We start from the raw sequence: 23,088 nt of genomic DNA on the forward strand, positions 1-23,088 counted from the left end.
TCCTTCTCAAAATGGCAGATCTACAAGCTTGTAGCGTGGCACAAACTTCCACAAAGTGAGCGCTAGCAGCTTGTTTAGAATTTTTGAATAGACAGAAGTATAAAATAATGCTTTTTATCTCAAATATAAAATGACACGAATGCTTTCCCGGGTTTTATGGATTATGGGTTAGTTGGACCGAAACGTGTAGCTTAAAACATTTCTTGCTGTGAGTGAAGACGGTACCGGATAATAATAATGCACCAAAAAAGTACAATTTGACTATTAAAATATATATATATATATTAGGCCTGCAACGATACACAAAATTCACGGTTCGATTTGGATCGATATTTTGTGGTCACGGTTCGATATTTTTCGATACAAAAAAATAATAAAATACCCCAGTTTTTTCCCTTAAATGTATTCAAACTAATTTTCAACTTTCAACAACCAGGGGGTCCCCAGCCCTAGAGCAGGGGGTCCCCAGCCCTAGAATATATATATATATATATATATATATATATATATATATATATACAGTATATAGTATCAAAATCAGCTTAACCACTTTAATCTAGCTTGTAGATCTTTTTCAAAAAGAAATCTAACAATGTTTAAATATTTTTGTTCATTCTAACAAATCTTGTATTTAGATACAAGATTTAAGATATTTTCAGATGTTAGTCCACTGCCAAATACATATTAATTTGAGGGTTCCTGATATGAACAGGTTTGAGAACCACTGTTCCATGGTGTATTCTTAGCAGCATGTAAAACAAATGCACCTAATGGAGTTACACTTGACTAATTTTCTGCTGTGCATTCTTAGCAAAACATCAAACTAATGGGGGGTTATTGTAAATAACCTAAAGTTCTCTCTATAAACCCCATTATCAAAATAGGATTGTTGCCAGATTTTGCGAGAGGAATAAGCAACCAGGTCTATGAAAACAAACCCAAGGGAAGTGAATATAGGCCATATGAGCACGTGTAACCCTATGCTATATACAGTATACACAGGGCCAGGGGTATATACCTTTAATTTGCCTTTAAGAGTTGGCGGGCTGAGAGGGGGATTATGGGATACGCTTGGCGCGGTGTTGTGTTGTTCTTGTCAGGGAGAGAACAGCGTGTGACGCATGTTACAAGCAGTGATCTATTTTATTTTGTTACGAGTGATACTAAGTTAGAACCTTGGCTGTTCACATTTCCTACTGGAATATATTTTGTTTATTAAACCACAAGTTCTCCAGCACGGACTCCTTGCTTCTTTTAACACAGAAGAAGAAAAAGTTAAGGATTACCCTGTCACGAAGTGGAGGACGGTGGTTATACACTTTAAACCTATATATGTTGGCTATTTGAAAATAGCTGATCCGATCTGCAAGCTCACAACCACAACCGCCATTTTTAATTAGCAACTTTACATAAAAACAAGCCCAACGTCAATGTGGCTTATAATAATCAGATGTGGCAACAGATTCCCCTGCATGTCTCTCGCTACACTGGCTCAGTGAGAAGGCAGGGGCGTCAATTGGGTATGGCAGGGGTATGCAGCTGCCATACCTTGGCTACAGGGGGAAATAAAAATGTTTTACTTTTTATCGTGCCTGTTGCTAAGGTATGGCAACATGACTGGTGTCTAGTCATGTTGCCATACCTTACCTTTTTCTGAACTGACGCCACTGTGAGAGGGGACTACGAGGGTTGATTTGCTGCTTGCTTGCCTTGAGCAGCTCGCATATTCTTCAGTCAGAGTCAGGCAACATCACACTGTGGACCACTGTGGACATGCCTGGGACCCCCTATATTTTACAGTCTATGCTGGGGACCAGCCTGGATCCCGAGGCTACACTGTGACTGCCCTTGGCTTTTGTGTTGGCATGATTGTCTAGCTGCCGGCTATGATAGCTTGCTAATGCTAACGCTAGGCTAAGTAGCCAGTTTAGCTACAGACACTGCTCCGTAGGGACAGACAGAGAGGAGAGAGAGAGTGACGAGTGCGTGTGTGTGTGTGTGTGTGTGTGTGTGTGTGTGTGTGTGTGTGTGTGTGTGTGAGAGAGAGAGATATCCTCTCGGTGCGTAAGAGTGCTAATATGTTTCTCAATACATCTTTTCCATCCAAGTGTAACTGAGTTATGATTCACATGAGCGTCACCCGTGAAAAGAAATCCCCCCCCCCCCCAAAAAAACAGCGTCTCTCTCTCTCTCTCATCTGGTCAGTGCAGCTGTGTGTGTGAGGAGGAGGAGCAGAGCAGCTGCGGGCTGCTGATATATATATAATTAATAATCGCTCGGTCGTTCGATTAATATATATATATGACTAGAGTTGAAATCTCAATTTTGTATTTGATTCTGGGCCATTTTTGGTTAAAGGAGAAAGCTATAGATTTAGTTAACTGTCATGCCAGTAGGACTGGGGATGGTAACCGCCGCACCGCCATACAGAGTCCTTACCGCAGTCAAAAAAGACAAAAAATAGGCTATTTTTTATTGAGAACGAGCGAGTTTTAAAACGGGGGAGAAGCGAGGACCGCATGCGCTCCATGCTGCTCTGCTCTGGGCTGCGTACCACATGTTTGTCCTGTGGGAAGCTCTGGCGCCAGCCAATCACAACACGTCTTTTCCGGGACTAGGGAGAATGTGGCTGCCTACACAGAAATCCTCACTGGACCCTTATATGCCTTGCCTGGTGTTGCCAGCCTCTATCACACACTTTGTTTTGGGAAGAGAGTCTGGGATTTCAGGAAGAGTTATCATTTCTGGGGTTTGCCCCAAACCATGTGCCCCAAGCCTACAGAAACCACGTGCCCCAAGCATACAACCCTGATTGGTCAACCCTTGAAGCTGGTTGAGGAAATAGAATCTCAATGGATCGGTGCCAGACCGTACTACAACACCACTACCGCCAGGGGGTGTTGTTGTGTTCAGTCTGGTTTATTAACCAGGCAATTTTATGCCCATATGAAGATCCCTGATGTCATCGATATAGACAGGGATAACGGTGTAAAAACCTGATTAAAGGGTGTACCAAACTTTTCTCAATTGATTCCTATGTATTTTTTCCTGTAGAATCCATTTCTGCAATATACATTTTTATATTGTGCATAATTAATGAGATAATTAGCATTTTTGACTAATTATGCTAATTATCTCATTAATTATGCACAATACAACAAAATACTTTGCAGAAATGGATTCTACGGGAAGAATTACATAAAGATCAACTGAGAAAAGTGTGGTAAACCCTTTTATCAATTTTTGATGAATTCTTTCCCGTTCTTTCTGCCCATGTGTCAAATTATTTGTAACATGGGTGGAAATGACAGGACAAACCCTATTTAAAAAATGATAAAAGGGTTTACCAAACTGTTCTCTGTTGATTCTTATGTATTTTTTCCTGTAGAATCCATTTCTGCAATGTACATTTTTGTATTGTGCATCATTAATGAGTTAATTAGCATATTTGAAGCATATTTGACATATGAGGGGAAATAACACGAAAAACCTATAACAATTTGATAAAAGGGTTTAACAAACTTTACTCAGTTGATCCTTGTGTATTTTTTCCTGTACAATCCATTTCTGCCATGTAAATTTTTGTATTGTGCATATTTAATGAGATAATTAGCATATTTGACACATCGGTGGAAATAACAGGGCAAACCCTATAACAATTCTTTCAATGGACTACAGTACTGTAACAGGTACAGTAGAGTACAGTAAGTTACAGTACAGTAAGGTACGGTACAGTACAGTACAGTAAGGTACAGTACTGTAAGGTACAGTAGAGTATAGTACAGTAAGATACAGTACAGCAAAGTACAGTAGAGTACAGTACAGTAAGATACAGTACAGCAAGGTACAGTAGAGTACAGTACAGTAAGGTACAGTAGAGTACAGTAAAGTACAGTAAGGTAAAGTAGAGTACAGTAAGGTATAGTAAGGTACAGTAGAGTACATTAAAGTACAGTACAGTATGGTACAGTACGGTACAGTAAAGTACAATACAGTATGGTACGGTACAGTAGAGTACAGTACAGTAAAGTACAGCAGAGTACATTAAAGTACAGTTCAGTAAAGTACAGTAAAGTACAGCAGAGTACATTAATGTACAGTTCAGTAAAGTACAGTAAAGTACAGTAGAGTACAGTTGAGTACAGTACAGTAAGGTAAAGTATAGTAAGGTACAGTAGTGTACAGTCAAGTACAGTACATTAAGTTACAGTAGTAAAGTACAGTAAGGTACAGTACAGTACAGTACAGTACAGTACACAGGGTATAGCTGCTCAGATTCACCACTCCACTGTACTGTACCCTACCTTACTGTACTTTACCTTACTGTACCTTACTGCGCTGTACTGTACCTTACTGTACTGTACTTCGCAGTACTCTACTGTACCTTACTGTACTGTACTTGACTGTACCTTACTGCACTTAACCTTACTGTACTGTACTCAACTGTACTCTACTGTACTTTACTGTACTTTACTGTACTCTGCTATACCTTACTGTACTGTACTCAACTGTACTTTACTGTACTTTACTGTACTCTGCTGTACCTTACTGTACTGTACTCTACTGTACCGTACCGTACCGTACTGTATTGTACTGTACTGTACTGTACCTTACTGTACTTTACTTTAATGTACTCTACTGTACCTAAGAGTACTGTAGTCCATTGAAAGAATTGTTATAGGGTTTGCCCTGTTATTTCCACCGATGTGTCAAATATGCTAATTATCTCATTAAATATGCACAATACAAAAATGTACATGGCAGAAATGGATTATAGAGGGAAAAATACATAAGGATCAACTGAGAAAGGTTTGTTAAACCCTTTTATCAAATTGCTTTAGGGTTTGCCCTGTTATTTCCGCCCATGTGTCAAATATGCTAATTATCTGATTAATGATGCACAATACAAAAATGTATATTGCAGAAATGGATTCTACAGGAAAAAATACATAAGAATCAACTGAGAAAAGTTTGTTAAACCCTTTTATCAAATTGTTATAGGTTTTTCCTGTTATTTCCCCTCATATGTCAAATATGCTTCAAATATGCTAATTAACTCATTAATGATGCACAATACAAAAATGTATATTGCAGAAATGGATTCTACAGGAAAAAATACATAAGAATCAACAGAGAACAGTTTAGTAAACCCTTTTATCATTATTTAAATTGGGTTTGTCCTGTCATTTCTACCCATGTTACAAATAATTAGACACATGGGCAGAAAGAACGGGAAAGAATTCATCAAAGATTGATAAAAGGGTTTACCACACTTTTCTCAGTTGATCTTTATGTAATTCTTCCCGTAGAATCCATTTCTGCAAAGTATATTGTTGTATTGTGCATAATTAATGAGATAATTAGCATAATTAGTCAAAAATGCTAATTATCTCATTAACTCATTAACTGCCAAAAACGTGAATCCCTTAAAAATCCCGTTGTCCCACCCTGCCACGCCCGTGAATCCCGTGAATAAAAAAAAAAAAAAAAAAAAAAAAGTTTTTTTTTTTTTTTTTTTTTTTTTCAAAAAATTTTTTTTGGACCCCAAAAACGTTAGTAGGCATGATAGCGATCGCGAAATTGCTTGTTTAACCCCCATACAACCCCCATACAACTCAGGTAGCAGACCTCCAAGCTCACAACAGTGTAAAACATAATGGCTGCTATCTCATGAATGCCTGAACGGATTTCCATTCGGATTTTTTTGTTTGAAAGCTGTGAGCAATGTGGACACACGTGGTGCATTATCTAGGCATGGGTGTGCATGATCCGTGCACTATGAATTACATGGAAGTCTATGGAGACGAATGGCAGTTAAAGAGTACGAAGGTATTGTTAAATGGCAGCATATGAGTTAATTATGCGCAATATAAAAATGTATATTGCAGAAATGGATTCTACAGGAAAAAATACATAAGAATCAATTGAGAAAAGTTTGGTACACCCTTTAATCAGGTTTTTACACCGTTATCCCTGTCTAATATATATCACTAGCCAGATGGCCAAGACATGGCGTATACCGGTATCTGTGTGGCAGGTTAAGATAGGGATATTCATGTATGGGCATAAAATATATTGTATGTTGTGATGTCATGGGAATCACTCTAACAGAATCCCTTTTATGCCCATATATGGAGACCTCTGATGTCATCAATATTAAGGCCATATCTAACAGGACTTCATATGGAAATGCCCATGACATGTACAGCCCATATCTGTGAGGCTGGTTCAGACAGGGATCTCCATGTATGGGCATAAAAGGGATGTACTACAGTACATGGATCTCCATATATGGGTAACAAGTCCAATATAAATCACAAGAATTGCCGCAACCTCAGCCTTTAGGGAGAGATTGCATGTCGCGACTCGCGGCCCTGTGGTGTCTTACTAGTATATATTTTAAAATACAACTTTTTTGTTTCCTATTACATCCAGTATTGTATTCCTGTATTATTGCGACCATAGGTTGCAGTTTTCTATGACACCTGGCATGGCAGATATTATGCCCATTTATGGAGATCCCCGATAGGTGCATCTCTCCAGTTGCATCTCTCCAATTGGTAAGGCCCTGCCTGGCCTTACCAATTAACATACATTTATGCCTTACTTTCCCATTAGTCCATATAGTCTAACACACACATATATATATATACACACACACACACACACACACACACACACACACACACACACACACACACACACACATATATACATACATACATACATACACAAATGAATCCGTGCTGTGCAAATTCTGTCCTGCGCGCGGTCGCCTTTCGCCCGTGTCTTACTGGTTATATCATTGTGTTAGTTCCAAATCCCACCTACATCTTTCTGCGTTTACTTGTATAAGTTACAGACAAGTGTGTGTGTATGTGTTTGTTTGTAGGGTGGCATGCTCAGGATATTTTGAAATGATGACCGCCGGGGTGTACAACGTCAAAGACACACTGATCCGTCGAGATGTTCGCCCAACCTCGGAAAGCGCATCAGTACAACTCGAGAAGCGTCTCAATCGGTAAGTGATTGTTTTCTTTTTTTTTACAGAATTCAGTAGTATAGATCTACTAGTAGTAGATGCTTTTGTGTAATGCTCTGTAGTATAATCCAGTAGGTTGTGTAGATATGTAGAGAAGACTGCTCAACAACGTGTGTGTGTGTGTGTGTGTGTGTGTGTGTGTGTGTGTGTGTGTGTGTGTGTGTGTGTGTGTGTGTGTGTGTGTGTGTGTGTGTGTGTGTGTGGTTGTGTTTGTGTGTGTAGTATGTGTGAGTTTCTAGGCGAAGGAGATAGTAAGACGTCGTCTTACCTAGTAGGTGGCCAGCGCCGACTATTTCGCATTTCCTCAGCCGTAGGATTCGCTGGCCGTCAGTCTGCGCTCCGAGAAGAAGTGATGAACGCCTGTGCCATAGGTCAGTCCACACACACACACAATGTAAATAATAATTTGCATTTACAAACAGCATGAAAATAGACCCAGTCAGTCAATCATAATTTAAAGTTAGTTACTAATTATGCATTAGTAAATGATATGGTCTGGTTTGGTCTGTTCTCTCTCTCAAACAAAACCTGGCAACGCAGGGCAGACGGTCGGAGTCGGAGATGTGGTGTTTATCTTAGAAAGAACGCTAGCAAGCAGGCTGCACACACATGCTGGCCATGATTAAATGCATTATGTAGTGCAATTTGCTGTCCAATATGTTGATATATGTGGCTGGCTACCATGTCATATACACCAGGGAGGTGTGGAGGGAGGCGAAAGAGAGACGTTGAACACTCTAGCCCCGTTCAAGTAGGGTAAATACACGGATCTCATATTGTTACAGCCCCGTTCAAGTAGGGTAAATACACAGATCTCATATTGTTACTCAAAAATGCAAACTTGCCCAGTCGGAAACAACCCAGTAGCAAACTACACCTGCCCGACCATTTGATTTACCTGCCCCGGTCAGTTGGGCAACCATTAGTGTCAATCCCTGCACTAGACAGTGGTAGCGAGAGCTATTTAGAACGCTCACTTTGTCCTGTAAATTAACTACATGTAAGTACATTTACTCAAGTACCCTTTTTTTTTAGATGTCAGTGGCTGTTTAAGTTAGGGTTGGGATCCAGAACCAGTTCTTTCGGGTACCCGGTTCCGAAATTGAAGAACTGGAGCCGGTTCCATCATATTTTTATGACCGGTTCCTATAACGGTTCCTGAAATTTCTCATGAGCGTTCATTTGGCCCAGCTGTGTGCATTGCAAGCGACTGTGGTTTTATGAATAACTAGAACTAGAAAAGAAAATTCCTATGAAATTTCAAGTGTGCCTCCAGCTCGCTAGGTGTGTGCATTAGCATTTTTAATAGTAGCATTAGCATTAAATAATTTTAACATTAGCATTAGCATTTTTAGCATTAGCATTAGCAGAAGTAACGGTTAGCATTAGCGTTTAGCCATTAGGTCTGTGGGACCACCCACCGAGTTTGGGACCAGTAACATGTTGGGAACTGGAGCATTGGCTGTTTAAAGCTCAGCCAATAGGAAGAGAGGGGGCGGGGCTTCAGTAATTACAGCTCATTCCTATTGGCTGTCTAAGTACACACAGCGAGTTTCAAGACGGTACCATGCTGCAAACTGGAGTTATAGCTGTTTAAAGCTCAGCCAATAGGAATATAAGGGCGGGGCTTAATAGGGGTGGGGCTTACATTTTATTTTATTTATTTATTTATTTTTTATTTATATAGCACCTTTCTAGACATAAGCCACAAAGTGCTGCACAGGCAAGATAATAAAATATAATAATAAAACAAATTCAAAAGAAGCAAGAAAACACAGGATGATCTAACATAATTACAACAAGTGTATAAAAGCAAAATAAAACAAAATAAACATAAGCAAATGCTAAAAAGAACATAAGGTTGTTTACAGGAATGCTTTTTGGAAGAAATAGGTTTTTAAAAGTGATTTAAATAGCCCAAGGGACTCTGCAAGGCGAATGTTCTCGGGTAAAGCATTCCACAGTTTCGGAGCTCGGACAGCAAAGGCCCGATCACCCTTTGTAACAAGATTCGCTGTGCGAACTTTGAGGAGACCCTTGCCGGCAGACCTAAGGTCACGAGGAGGGTCATACGGGGGCAGGAGCTCGGTGATGTAGCCCGGGGCAAGACCTCTTTGGGCCTTAAATGAAATTAAAAGAATTTTAAAATCTATTCTAAAAACAACCGGGAGCCAGTGAAGTGACATCAGGACAGGGGTGATATGATCATGCTTTCTGGTGTTTGTTAAAAGCCTGGCGGCTGCATTTTGCACTAGTTGTAAGCGGGAGAGAGTTTTTTGGGGTAAACCTGAGTAGAGAGCGTTGCAGTAATCAAGGCGGGACGTGATAAATGCATGAATGAGTTTTTCCAGGTCGGGACTAGACAGAAAGGATTTGATTTTTGAAATATTTCGTAGTTGGAAGAAGCAGGTTTGAACAACTTTTTTGATGTGTGTATTAAAATTAAGGTCTGAGTCCATTAAAACGCCTAGATTTTTTGAAGTGGATTTGACATTTGTGGATAAATTTTCAAGATTATCTTTAAGAATTTGGGTGGATTGTGGAGGGCCGAAGAGAATGATTTCTGTTTTATCTGGGTTCAACTGTAAAAAATTTTGAGACATCCAGGAGTTGATGTCCGCCAGACAGGCTTTCATGCCTTCTAGGCTTCCTGATGTGGGTGACTTGATGGGGACATACAGCTGCGTATCGTCCGCATAACAGTGAAAGTGGAGGTTATGTTTTTGAATAATTTGACCGAGAGGGAGCATATATATTGAAAATAAAAGAGGACCAAGAACGGACCCCTGAGGGACACCAGAGGTAAGGGGGGCAGATGAAGAGGAAGCATCACCAGACACAACGGAGAATGTTCTGTTGGCGAGGTAGGAGCGAACAATATAATAAGTCCCTATTGGCCGTTTAGTCCAGACACCAAGTTTCAAGACAGTACCAGTATGGCAGAGTTACGTGGCGCCAAAGTATCCGTTTTGTTCTGCTTTCCCCCATTCAAAGTCGATGGGGTTTTTGCACGTAGTTTTTTAAGAATTACGTTGCCGTGGTAACACGGAAAGAAAAGTAATAGCACACCATTCCTGGCCGAGCCGCACGTTTTGATGTATATATTGCGGGGGTGGCGTAAATTGTGCCGTAGTTATTACGTGCCGTAATTTGTGGGATCATTATTAACTACCCTAACTAGAATTGACAGAGTACATTTTTACAATTGTGCCTGCAGCTCGTTAAATGTGCAACCTTGTGTAGCGGTTTGGACTGTGAGACCATCCACCAAGTTGTCTGTGTTTCGTTTTGAGAGGGCCGTTCCCCCTGAAAAACGCGCTCTGGCATGAAACGGTTACGTTTTGTGCCTTTGTGACGCCTCCTATGGGCCAAAGGGGAATTTTTTGGGGGGATTCGTTGACTATGCCCCCCACGACATGTGGTTAAAATTCAGTGTTGACTGGTCCTTTTGTTTGTGATTTATGGCTATTGTTTGCGAAACGGGCCCCTCCCGCTAACTTTGGAAGCCTGTTACGAACGAATGGAATGGACTATCGCAATATCCCTTGAGTATGTTCATTGCATGGGTTCATAGATCATGTGTACCGATTATTGTGACATTTGAAAAAAATATGTAGGAAAAAGAGCAAAAAGTGTGTTTTGGAGAAAATCCAAGATGGCGGAAAATCTAGCCTGGCGCAAATAGGCGTGGCCTATATGGGGAGATGCGTCTCGAGTCTCGACCCAAGGAATCCAGGGGAAAAAGAGTTATAGCGCCACCATGAGGCCGATTGATGTAATTATTTTTCGATACATTCTTAAAATGATTATGAATCTCCTCTCCAAGGTTTGAAACTTTAGCTCCTATGCTTTGCGAGAGAAAAATACTTGAATGTAATTTCTTGCATTGTCCCATTATAAGTCAATGGGGACAATTAAGCATAGTTTTTTGCCGATTACGTCGCCATGGTAATGCGGATCGGAACGAAAGGTAATAGCACACCATTCCCGACCGAGCTGCACGTTTTGATGTATATATTGCGGGGGTGGCGTAAATGGTGCGGGACTAGTTACGTGCCAAACTTTGGGGAAATACATGTGTGTATGTATGAAAGTCCGGCTTAAGTATGAGCGATTACAACTAGAATTGACAGAGTCAATTTTGACAAGTGTGCCTGCTGCTCGTTAAATGCGCAACCTTGTGCAGCGGTTTGGACTGTGAGACCATCCACCAAGTCGTCTGTGTTTCGTTTTGAGAGGGACAGTCCCCCTGAAAAACGCGTTCTGGCAGGAAACGGTTAAGTTTTGCGCGTTTGTGACGCCCCCTACGGGTCGAAGTGGAAATGCTTTTGGGGATTCATTGAGTATGCCATCCCCGACCTGTGGTTAAAATTCAGTATTGACTCGACCTTTTGTTTGTGATTTATGGCTATTTTTTGCGAAACGGGCCCCTCCCGCTAATTTTGGAAGCGCGTTACGAACGAACGGTATGGACTATTGAAATATCCCTTAACTATGTTCATTGCATGGGTTCATAGACCATGTGTACAGCTTTTTGTGATATTTGAAGAAATATGTAGGAAAAGGATTAAAAAGTGTGTTTTGGAGAAAATTCTAAATGGCGGAAAATCTAGCCTGGCGCAAATGGGCGTGGCCTATATGGGGAGATAAGTCTTGACCCAAGGAATCCAGGAAAAAATAATTTAAATTTTCCGACCTACGGTTCAAGAGTTACGAGGCAAGTGGGCCGTTATAGCGCCACCATGAGGCAGAGTGGAAATGCTTTTGGGGATCCGTTGAGTATGCCCCCCCCCAACCTGTGGTTGGAATTCAGTGTTGACTCGACCTTGTGTAGCGGTTTGGACGGTGAGACAATCCGCCAAGTTGTCTGCGTTTCGTTTTGAGAGGGTCGTTCCCCCTGAAAAACACGTTCTGGCACAAAACGGTTACGTTCTGGCACAAAACGGTTACGTTTTGCGCGTTTGTGACGCCCCCTATGGATCGAAGAGGAAATGCTTTCGGGGATCTGTTGAGTATGCCACCCGCGACCTGTGGTTAAAATTCAGTGTTAACTCGACCTTTTGTTTGTGATTTATGGCTATTTTTTGCCAAATGGGCCCCTCCCGCTAAATTTGGCAGCCCGTTACGAACGTTAATATAGACTATCGAAATATCCCTTGACTATGTTCCTTGCATGGGTCCATAGATCAAGTGTAACCATTTTTGTGACATTTGACGAAAATATGTAGGAAAAGGAGCAAAAAGTGTGTTTTGGAGAAAATTCAAAATGGCGGAGATGCTATATGGGGAGATGAGTCTTGACCCAAGGAATCCAGGGAAAAAATCATTTTAATTTTCCGATCTACGGTTCAAGAGTTACGAGGCAAGTGGGCCGTTATAGCGCCACCATGAGGCCGAGTGTAAATGCTTTTGGGGATTCGTTGAGTCTGCCACCCGCGCCCTGTGGTTGAAATTCAGTGTTTACTCGACCTTTTGTTTGTGATTTATGGATATTGTTTGCAAAACGGGCCCCTCCCGCTAACTTTGGAAGCGTGTTACGAACCAACGGTATGGACTACCGAAATATCCCTTGAGTATGTTCATTGCATGGGTTCATAGATCAGGTGTACTGATTTCTGTGACATTTGAAGAAAACATGTAGGAAAAGGAGCAAAAAGTGTGTTTTGGAGAAAATTCAAGATGGTGGAAAAGCGTCTTGACCCAAGGAATCCAGGGAAAAAATAAATGTTATTTTCCGGTCTACAGTTCAAGAATTACGGGGCAAAACGTAAGTTGGCCGTTATAGCGCTACCATGAGGCCGAGTGATGTAATTATCTTTCGATTCATTCTTAAAATCATTATGAACCTCCTCTCCGAGGTTTGAAACTGTAGCGCCTATGGCTTGCGAGAGACAAATACTTGAATGTGATTTCTTGCATTGTCCCATTATAAGACAGGTGTTGTCTGATGAGAGAGGCAAACAGTTTTCGACCTAATGTAGGGCCCAGGTCCAATACCTGGAGCACTACTGGTTGCCGATGGCAGGATTAAGTTAGACGTGTGCTCTAAATAACTGAAGTCCCAAACTTGTCCTTGAGTTCATAAATCTTATATTTATTATCTCCAAAGTCCTATACTTTGATTACATAACATAAGTAAATAAACATGACATACAGACATCAGCCCAGAGACACAGTCGAAAACTGTTTGCCTATCTCATCAGACAACACCTGTTGCTTGTTACAGACCCACTTAAATAGGCTACCCAGGCAATTTGGCCTTGACAATGCCGTCCCCTTCAGTGATGTCATCAGAATAAGAAATGAGGCTCAAATGGCTCTTACAGGGACAATTAAACGTTGTTTTTTTGCCGATTACGTCGGCATGGTAAGGCGGAGCCGCACGTTTTGATGTATATATTGCGGGGGTGGCAAAAATGGTGCGGCACTAGTTACGTGCCAAACTTTGGGGAATGGTACGGACAGACTGAAAGAAAGATAGACTTAAGTATGAGCAAGTACAATAAGTGTTTTGCCATTGCATGGCAGGCACACTTAACTAGAATTGACAGAGTCAATTCTCTTTTTCTTTTTTCTTAAGTCTCTGTAACTTGTAACCTTAATTGCTGTGCTGCCTCTGGGCAACTGAATTTCCCCTGTGGGATAATAGGGGTGTGAAAGAATATTCTATATTCGAAGATTCGTTCGAATGTTAACAATAAAAGAATATTCGAACGTAAAAAATGGAGCTTCGAATTAATTTATATTTAATTAAAACAAATCTACCGCACTTCTCGCGAGATTCTGGGCGCATGGAACGTTAAAAGGTGGCTGGTCTCGCAAGGCAGAAGTCTCCATTCGCTGCTGCAAAAGTGGGTTGATCTACAAGTCCACAATACGTCGCTGATCCAATACGTTCATTACGTTGTGAGCTTGTACATTAGGGTGCCTATTTAGCGACACCGTCATACAGCGAAGAATAAACCTCCAGCTGCTTCACTTTCCCTTCACACTGTCACTGGCCGTCACATGTCGGAGTGGAGAGATGCACTCGTCCGCCTCGCAGACAGTGCACAGTGCAGTGCACACACAGTGCTTTTAAACTGGCTCACGTTGATTCAGAATGATTAACGAGTCGAGCTGAAACGGGCGACTCATTTAGTAGTGACGGGAAGGCATACAACAACGAGACTTCTCCACCGAAAACACTATAAAAAAGCATGGATTTCTTCTCTCACCGAGTCAATCTCCCCGCACGCAGCCACGCGGTAACGGTAAAACTTCTTTGTTCAAACCAAAACATAATCCATTGGTGTGATTATAATTGCTCATTTCATGTCGTGGCTGTTCCAACTCAACTCAATCACAGCTGCTGTGAGTGAGGCACGCTTTGCAAGACGATCCGATTCTGCTCTAACGCAGGCACGTGCACACATACATCAAACGGGGCTTGAGCCCCTGCCCTTTTAACAGAGAATTGTCCACCAAAAGGCCCTTTTAGAAATGTCAGCCCCTGCCTCTCTTAACATTCTTTGCACGTCCCTGACCAACGCGGACCTGCACACAGTAAAAAAAAAAAAAAGCGATAGAAGCGACTGTCTAGAATAAACAGCTTCGAAGTGCGAATGCTTCGAATTATTGGCCAAAAATTCGTTGATTCGAATTTATTCGAATCAACGGTGGATTTTCGGGCGAATATTCGAATGCTATTTTTGGCACATTTTCACAGCCCTATGGGATAATAAAGGTATCTATCTAGCTCGCTAAATGCGCAACCTTGTGTAGCGGTTCGGACGGTGAGACAATCCGCCAAGTTGTCTGTTTTTCGTTTTGAGAGGGTCGTTACCCCTGAAAAACGCGTTCTGGCACGAAACGGTTACGTTTTGCGCATTTGTGACGCCTCCTATCGGTCGAAGTGGTAATGCTTTTGGGGATCTGTTGAGTATGCCACCCGCTACCTGTGGTTAAAATTCAGTGTTTTGGGGGCACGGTGGCGCAGTGGTTAGCGCTTCGCCTCACAGCTAGAAGGTCCTGGGTTCGATTCCCGCCGGGGGACGCTGTGGGCGCTGGCGGCGTGTTCCTCCTCCGCGTCATCAGCGCCCACACCCTAGGTGGGGTTGGCGATAGGGCCTTTCTGTGTGGAGTTTGCATGTTCTCCCCGTGTCTCCTAGGGTTGATACCCTCACAAAAACATGCACGTAATCCTGGTCTCAATAATGCCTCCCCCAGGCCAGCCGGGGCGCCTGATGGAGGGGAAAGGAACTGGTTGGAATAACGTGTTCCTTCCACGCGCTACGTCCACACCAGGGAAATCTCCACTGTCAGGTGAAAAGAAGCAACTTGGACTCCTCATGCATAGAAGGAAGCATGAGGTCAGTCCGTTGTCTCCCCAGGCACGGCAGAGGGAGAGCAGAGCCCAGGATTACATAGGCAATTGGCACTGGGTGAAAATGGGTTACAAAATTGTGGGATAAAAATTTAGAAAAAAAAAAAAAAAAATCAGTGTTGACCTCTGTCCATAGAGTTATATATAAATAGAGAGTGGACCAGCCCCGCCCCCAGCTATCATTTCAATGCAAGTTGCTCAGTGGCGTTTGAAGCACCCGGAAGACTACAGGAGGAGCCGTTTTGGCACATAAATACGGCACCCTGATTGGTAGGTGCGGATCACGTGTGGTTCTATGTGCCACATTTTTGATTGGCCGAGGCCTGAGCAGGCGCACTAGGGTAAACAGTAGCCTTAACAGTTAGCATACGCACGCGCTGTAACGTTTAACTCTGTTTAACTGCAGTCCCATGTCTGGACAACATAGCACTAGGGACATGTGGGCACTTGGGGAGGTGGGCACCTGGACAACTGGGCACTTGGGACATCTGGACACTTAACAGGGCACTAGGGACAACTAGGCACCTGGACAACTGGGCACTTGGGACATGTGGGCACTTGGAGAGGTGGGAACCTGGATAACTGGGAACTAGGGACATGTGGGCACTTGGAGAGGTGGGCACCTGGACAACTGGGCACTTGGGACATGTAGACACTTGGAGAGGTGGGCACTTAGACAACTGGGCACTAGGGACATGTGGGCACTTGGAGAGGTGGGCACTAGGGACATGTGGACACTCGGAGAGGTGGGCACCTGGACAACTGGACTCTTGGAGAGGTGGCCACCTGAACAACTTGGCACTTGGGACCAGTGTTGGGTATCGTTACATTTTGAAGTAACTCGTTAAGTTACTTTAGTTACTGACTTGAAAAACGAATCCGTTAAGTTACTCCGCTACCCAATGAGAAAAGTAACTTAACGATATATTTCTTTCCGTTACCGACAATTAAAACCCACCTGCGAGGACGTTTGGTAAACATAAAATAGCCTACCGGAGTTTTGTGACGGCTGGACTTCAACATGGCGATTTGCATTGACGTTGAACCTCCTCCTTTCTTTCACCAGTAAATCCAAAAATAGTGTGAATACTTCCACAGCCTTACTAAAAGGCTGTCTCTCTCAATCCCTGCCATGCACGACTGTAAATTATATGTAAACAAGACACGAGCACAGATAGCTTGTCCCAACTCTTCCTGCTCACTTCACAGAGCTGCCGTTCGTCACCCTGTGTTACACCACTAGTGGCAACCTATATAAAACTGTAGACTGACTACCACAGACTGCAACACATTTCTGGTCGGTCACCTTTTTTAACAGTCAGAGGCGAGTGGGACTTGCCTTCAGAGGGAGGCAGACAGACAGGCAGACAGACAGACAGACAGCTACACACCCCTTTCACACGTGTATTTGTTGACATAATAAGACAGAAGGAGGAAATGTGACTCAGGGCTTCTTTTTTAATCGGTGGCAACAAAAAAAACAGTGAAAATGGAACACTTTTTAAAAAAAATAACGAGATTACTTTTTGAAAATGTAACCAAGTAACTAACCGTTATATTGATAAATGTAACTCGTTAGGTTACTCCGCTACTGCCAAACTAACGTCGTTATGTAACGCCGTTAGTTATAACGCCGTTACACCCAACACTGCTTGGGACACATGGGCAACTGGGCACTAGAGACATGTGGGCATTTGGAGAGGTGGTCACCTGGACAACTGGGCACCTGGGAAATGTGGGCCGTTTTGGCACATAAATAGGGCACCCTGATTGGTAGGTGCGGATCACGTGTGGTTCTATGTGCCACATTTTTGATTGGCCGAGGCCTGAGCAGGCGCACTAGGGTAAACAGTAGCCCTAACAGTTAGCATACGCACGCGCTGTAGCGTTTAACTCTGTTTAACTGCAGTCCCATGTTTGACCACTAGGCTAATGGCTGCTTCAATAATGCCCTACCGTGGTACTGGGGGCTTGCCTCCGTCTATCTGCATTGAAATGAGACAATACCGCTTTTTTAAATCAACCTTTCCAACACCACTATTCTTTGGTTTGACTCCTGCATTTTGTAATGCTAGCCTTAAACCTGATGACTTTGAAAAGATTTTGGCCAGATTTTTAAAGATTTTTAAAAGACTACCCTCTCACACTATAAGATTTTAAAAATACTTTTAAATTCTTTTCAAATATTTTTGTCTTTAGATGTGAAATTCAAGATTCCCTTTTATTTGCTGAAATAGGCCTATTATAGCCATGTGTTCCTATGATTCCTTTGACTAGCTCCAACCAACCCTCCAACACACACACACACACACACACACACACACACACACACACACACACACACACACACACACAGTGGTGTAAAGTAACTAAGTACATTTACTTAAGTACAATTGAGGTATTTGTACTTTACTTGAGTATCAAATACTACAGACTCACTTCTAGCTTCTGCCGTGGACTGAAGACTCACCTCTTCAGACTCCACCTAAACCCATAGCACTACTGTTACCCCCTTCCCTAAATGACCATACATGAAGCTACAGTAGATAGAATTTTTAGGTTTTAGAAGTTTCTTTTTACTGATTAGGTGTGTGGTCTACCTATGTTATTGTTTTTCTAGATTGATATTCCTATGCATTTGTTATATTGTTGTTAATGTACTGACATATTATCTATCTTATTATAGTGATATAACCTGCTTATTGTACGTCGCTTTGGATTAAAAGCGTCTGCTAAATGCCTAATATTGTACTTTTACTCCACTACATTTATTTGGAAACTTTAGTTACTAGTTACTTTTAGAGCATGACCGATACATCGGCCGAATCGATGTATCTGCGGTTTTGGAGGAATCTGATCACATGACTATACTGTGTACTGATTTGCATAATTGTTGGAGAAAATCTGATGGAGTAATAGATCCATGTTGATCACATGACTGTAGAGATACTGTCTACCGATTTGTAGGATTTGCGGTCAAAATCTCTAAGAGTAGTGTACAGAAATGTGTTTTGCAAACATCTGCCTCACTGTGGTGCTAGAACAGGGTCATTTTAAAAATGTGGGGCAGAGGTTCTGAATTGGCATCGAGGAGTGTGTGTGTGCTCATTTTGGCAGTGACCGGGCCAACAGCGCCGGAGATTAACTAGTAACAAACTGGATGGACAGACAGACGGAGGCGAAAACATACTCTCCCCCATGCCTTTGGCTGGAGACAATTATAATGTTATTAAAAAATCAAACCTCGGTTCGAAGTGAAGCGGTGAACTTTTATTCTATGTGTTCTAGAGTTATGAACTCTGTGATCTATACCGAAAAAGCCACTCCTTGGAAGCAGCTTTCACCGCTTCAAAAACCACTAGCCCTATTGGGATAAATGAAAATAACCTATCTACAGGCTCACAACGCGTCTGCCCTCCACCCTCTCTTGTTCTCTCCATTCCATAGTTTAGCCGGCGCAGATTGAGCCTATCAAGTTATTATCAATTTTGAATGTTTGGAATCATGTACTTTATGATACACAGTGAAAGGAAGTCCCTGGCAGAGAGGAGTAGCCAGTGGCTTTGGCTGAAAAGGAAAGACCCTAGCTGGTCTCCCAAATAAGCTGGCTGGGCAGGTGCAGAGGGGGGTGCTTCGGGGACGCCAGAATGCACTGCTGAGAGCCTACTGGAAACATTGTGGGTTTAAATCAGCGAAACGTTGTTGAAAGTAGGAACCCACTTGATAACCCCTGTGAAGTGTCTGCCCAGCTATTCTCAACATCACAGTGCTCAAGTCTTCAACCTTTAGGTATGCGGCCAAGTGCAAGTCTGGCTCAGGGAGTAGGATTTTTAACATCTTGTCCTGTGTTTTCAAAATAACTTTATGATACACAGTGAAATAAAGGGCTGTGTTGTGTCAGCAGCGCTCCCGAGTCCCGCTATAGCCGCACTAACAACTAGCCCACTATTGGCGACCAGGCTGGCAGCTCAGCGTCTTGGAGAATGAAGTGTTTGGCTCACTAGCGTCCTGTTTTGGTTGTTACATCATCACACTACCTAATTGAAATGGGTTACCACAAAAACAGTGTCTCCCTCCATCTGCAACTCCACGTTCATCAGTTGTTCAATTGTCTAAAAAACATAATGCAAAAATCAATAACGCCTGAGCCTTGCTGACCATCTACTTTTCCACCTTCAGATGTGTCTCTACTTCTCATAATCCCCAAATGTTTAAAATATTTTCCCAAATTTTGGCCTGTAGGCGGCTTTGTCCTGTGATCTGATTTACATCATAAATGGGCGTCAACAAGCAGCGCACTCCCAGTCCCAACTGCCTGCAAGCAGAGATGGAGTGAGGGGGAGGGGGGGCAGTTCCAGAGAGAGCAACATCACAGTCTGTCTGCTTCACACCACGGGGGGAGGGCTAGTTGTACTTATTCAGACTCAGCACTGATTTTCGAATATATCAAACCAGTTTGATATTCTCGTGACAGAATTTGGGTCTTGTGTAGGAGTAAAAATCGGGTCAGACCACCACCTCACACTTAACCAAATGACGGGAGCGCGCTGCGACTCGTCTTGATTTTATTACGACTGTGAAGTCTTTTCAAAGTCATCAAATGTAAGAGGGCCTTTAGGCTAGCTTAAGACAATGTGTGTGTGTGTGTGTGTGTGTGTGTGTGTGTGTGTGTGTGTGTGTGTGTGTGTGTGTGTGTGTGTGTGTGTGTGTGTATTTGTGTATTTGTGTATTTGTATGTGTATGTGTTCTCATTCGCAGGAGCTGGAAATAGACAAGCGTCTCTTCTTCTGAGTCATGCACTCAAATCCTATTTTAACAAGCCGGTGGGTTTATGCAGAGTACAGGATAACTTTTTGTTTTGTGTTTTATATCTGTATACTGTATGTCCCTTTTTTATGTGTGTAATCTCAACAGCAGTCAAATTACTGCCTGATTATTGGAAAAGCTGCCAATACAATGGCGAGTATGCCGTCTATGCCAATCCGATACCACACCATTTTTCATATTTTATTCACGGTAATATATTTACTGTGCTATTTACATTATAGCTTATTATTTTACTAACTTGGGGCTGCACTTTAACCATTATTAATCTATGTTATCTTTATTCCTTGATCAGTGGTCCTCAAACTTTTTAATTTAAAGGACCCCATAACTCTTGAATATGTCATTCCTGGAAACATTTTGAAATGAGAAATCTTTTTCCAGTACCGGAAAAGGTTTGTAATTGATCAAGGTCTTGGAAGGTCCTGGAAAATGTGTCTATAAATTGTTATTTATTGATTTTGTTAAACTTTTTCCAAATCATGACATGCAATATGTAATATTCGTAGTTTTACATAACAGGCTGCGTGATTGCAGCCAGTGATGGGCAGTAGCGAGCTACAAGTAGCGACGTTACATAGCTTAACTACATTTCTCAGTAGCGCCGCTCCTTTTGAACCAAGTAGCTTAGCTATTTTTGGATCCCAGAATTAACGTAGCGTCCAACAAAAGCTACACGTTACTAATAAAGTTTGTGGGCAAAAAATAAAAAATCCCGGAGAAAGTCCATGGTGATTAGTTGGTTTACTGTGGATAGCTTTGCTGTATGATCTTATTTTATTGTTTGATCAACACAATCCTGAGTAAGTTTTTGTGTTCAATCTATGTTTTTAGATATTTTAGTATTTCAGCATGCTACAAAGCATTCATATGATGCATCATATGATGCTTTGTAGCATGGTCCTTAATTTAAACTATATTTCATCGAGAGTAACTTGTAGCCAGTGTTGATTTCGTCAACTAAAACTATGGCGAAAAATGTTTGTCGACTGTGTTTTTTCACTGACGAAAACTAAATAAAAAACAAAAAAAATAAAAAATTAAGCTGTGATGACTAAAACTAAGACTAAATATATTGACAATTTCGTCAACAAAATAAAAACTAGACTAAAATGTTATTCAGTCATTACGATGCCATCAAGGCCTGCCAAAATACATTTTAGTCGACTAAATCAACTGTAGATTTAGTCGCCTAAAGTCTTTTGATATTTAGTCGACTAAAATTAGACTGAAACTAATACTTTTAAGGTGACTAAATTATGACTAAAATTACATTACATTTTATTCAAAAGACTATGACTTAAGCCCTTTGCACACAGGACAGTTGCGTTTTTTTCGTTTGCTGCATGAATAAAACGCATTGGATTTGGTGTGCAATGCTGTGCGGAATCGGCACTGCGTATCCCAAAAGGAGTCATAAAAGGAGTGTTGGGCGGCATAGCTCAGGGGTAGAGAAACTGGTATTAGAGCACGAAGGGTATAAATCCCGAAGGGTTCCCAGTTTGAATCCGGGCTCCCCCTGAGTTAATGTCGAAGGGTCCTTGGGCAAGACTCTGAACCCCTAATTGCCTCCGGTGAGTAGATTGGTGCCTTGCATGGCTTCCTCCGCCACCGGTGTATGAATGTGTGTGTGAATGGGTGAATGTAATGCACAATCTATGTAAAGCGCTTTGGATTAAAAGCGCTATATAAATGCACCATTTACCATTTTTTTACCATTTACCATTTTTTACCGCATGCGACAAGACGCACGAATCGAACTGGGTTCGATCGAGAAAAAACGCACGGCCGCAGCCACTCGTCGCACGGCCAATTCGGATCCGGTGTGCATGAGGTCATAGAGAATCATTGTTTTATTTTTAAAAAGTAAAACTGTCCGTTTTATCCGTACGGATAAACGCGCCTGTGTGCAAAGGGCTTAAAACTAAATCAAAATTTGCTATCAAAAACAACACTGCTTGTAGCTTAGCTTACTACATTTTCCAAGTAGCTTGCCCATCACTGATTGCAGCATAATGTTACAAAAAGAACAGATCTACTTGCTCACAAAGTGCTTGTAGATCTAAGAGATGCTTTATTTTTGCTACACTACCTGTCTTTGGGCATTGCACATAGAAGAGACTCGTTAATTGTGCTGAATGATTGTTAAAGGTGATACACCATGAAATTTCACTTTTCCTATTTTAAAACCTTTTTTTGGGGTCCCACTAGCACCTTCTATCCTCACAAAGTCCCATTTCTGACCGTTGTGTCTCTCTGGTTTTGAGAAGGCGAAGGTTAAAAGTATCCCAAAGGTTCTCAAAACAGGCTGTCCAGATTTGCTGCCGATTGTGACGTCATCTGCCGATTGTGACGTCATCATAAAAAATAAAAAAAATTAAATGCTCTGAGAGCCATTCAAAAATGAGAGAGGCTCTCTATTCAGGAGTGGTAATTTAGCCTCAAACCTTTTGAAAAACGTTTTTGGGACATAAACAATATGATATAAATACCTTTTAAATGCATGGTGTATCACCTTTAATAGTCCTGGAAAATGGGTTAAATATTCTGGAAAGGTTTTGGAAATTCATTGAAAATGTGAGGGAACCTTGCAGTGTACAAATGGGTGTCAGGCACATTTGCCTATGACAAATGCCTAAATGCATTTGGTCCTTTCACCTGGCACTTTCGCCATGGAGGAGAATCTTCACCTAGCCTGTCTGGCCCATTCATCGCATTTTTTTTTCTTCTTTCATGTCCATGATGTTTATAATATCAGGATATCAGGCCTACGTATTTGCGCAGTGCACTTATTAATTATAGCTCTAATCTGTATTGATGTAATTTCTATGGAGTGCATAGGATAGCCGTGTGTAAT

Source organism: Nannobrachium achirus, assembly GCF_963921795.1.
Source record: "Nannobrachium achirus genome assembly, chromosome: 2".
In the NCBI taxonomy this organism is placed as follows: domain Eukaryota; kingdom Metazoa; phylum Chordata; class Actinopteri; order Myctophiformes; family Myctophidae; genus Nannobrachium; species Nannobrachium achirus.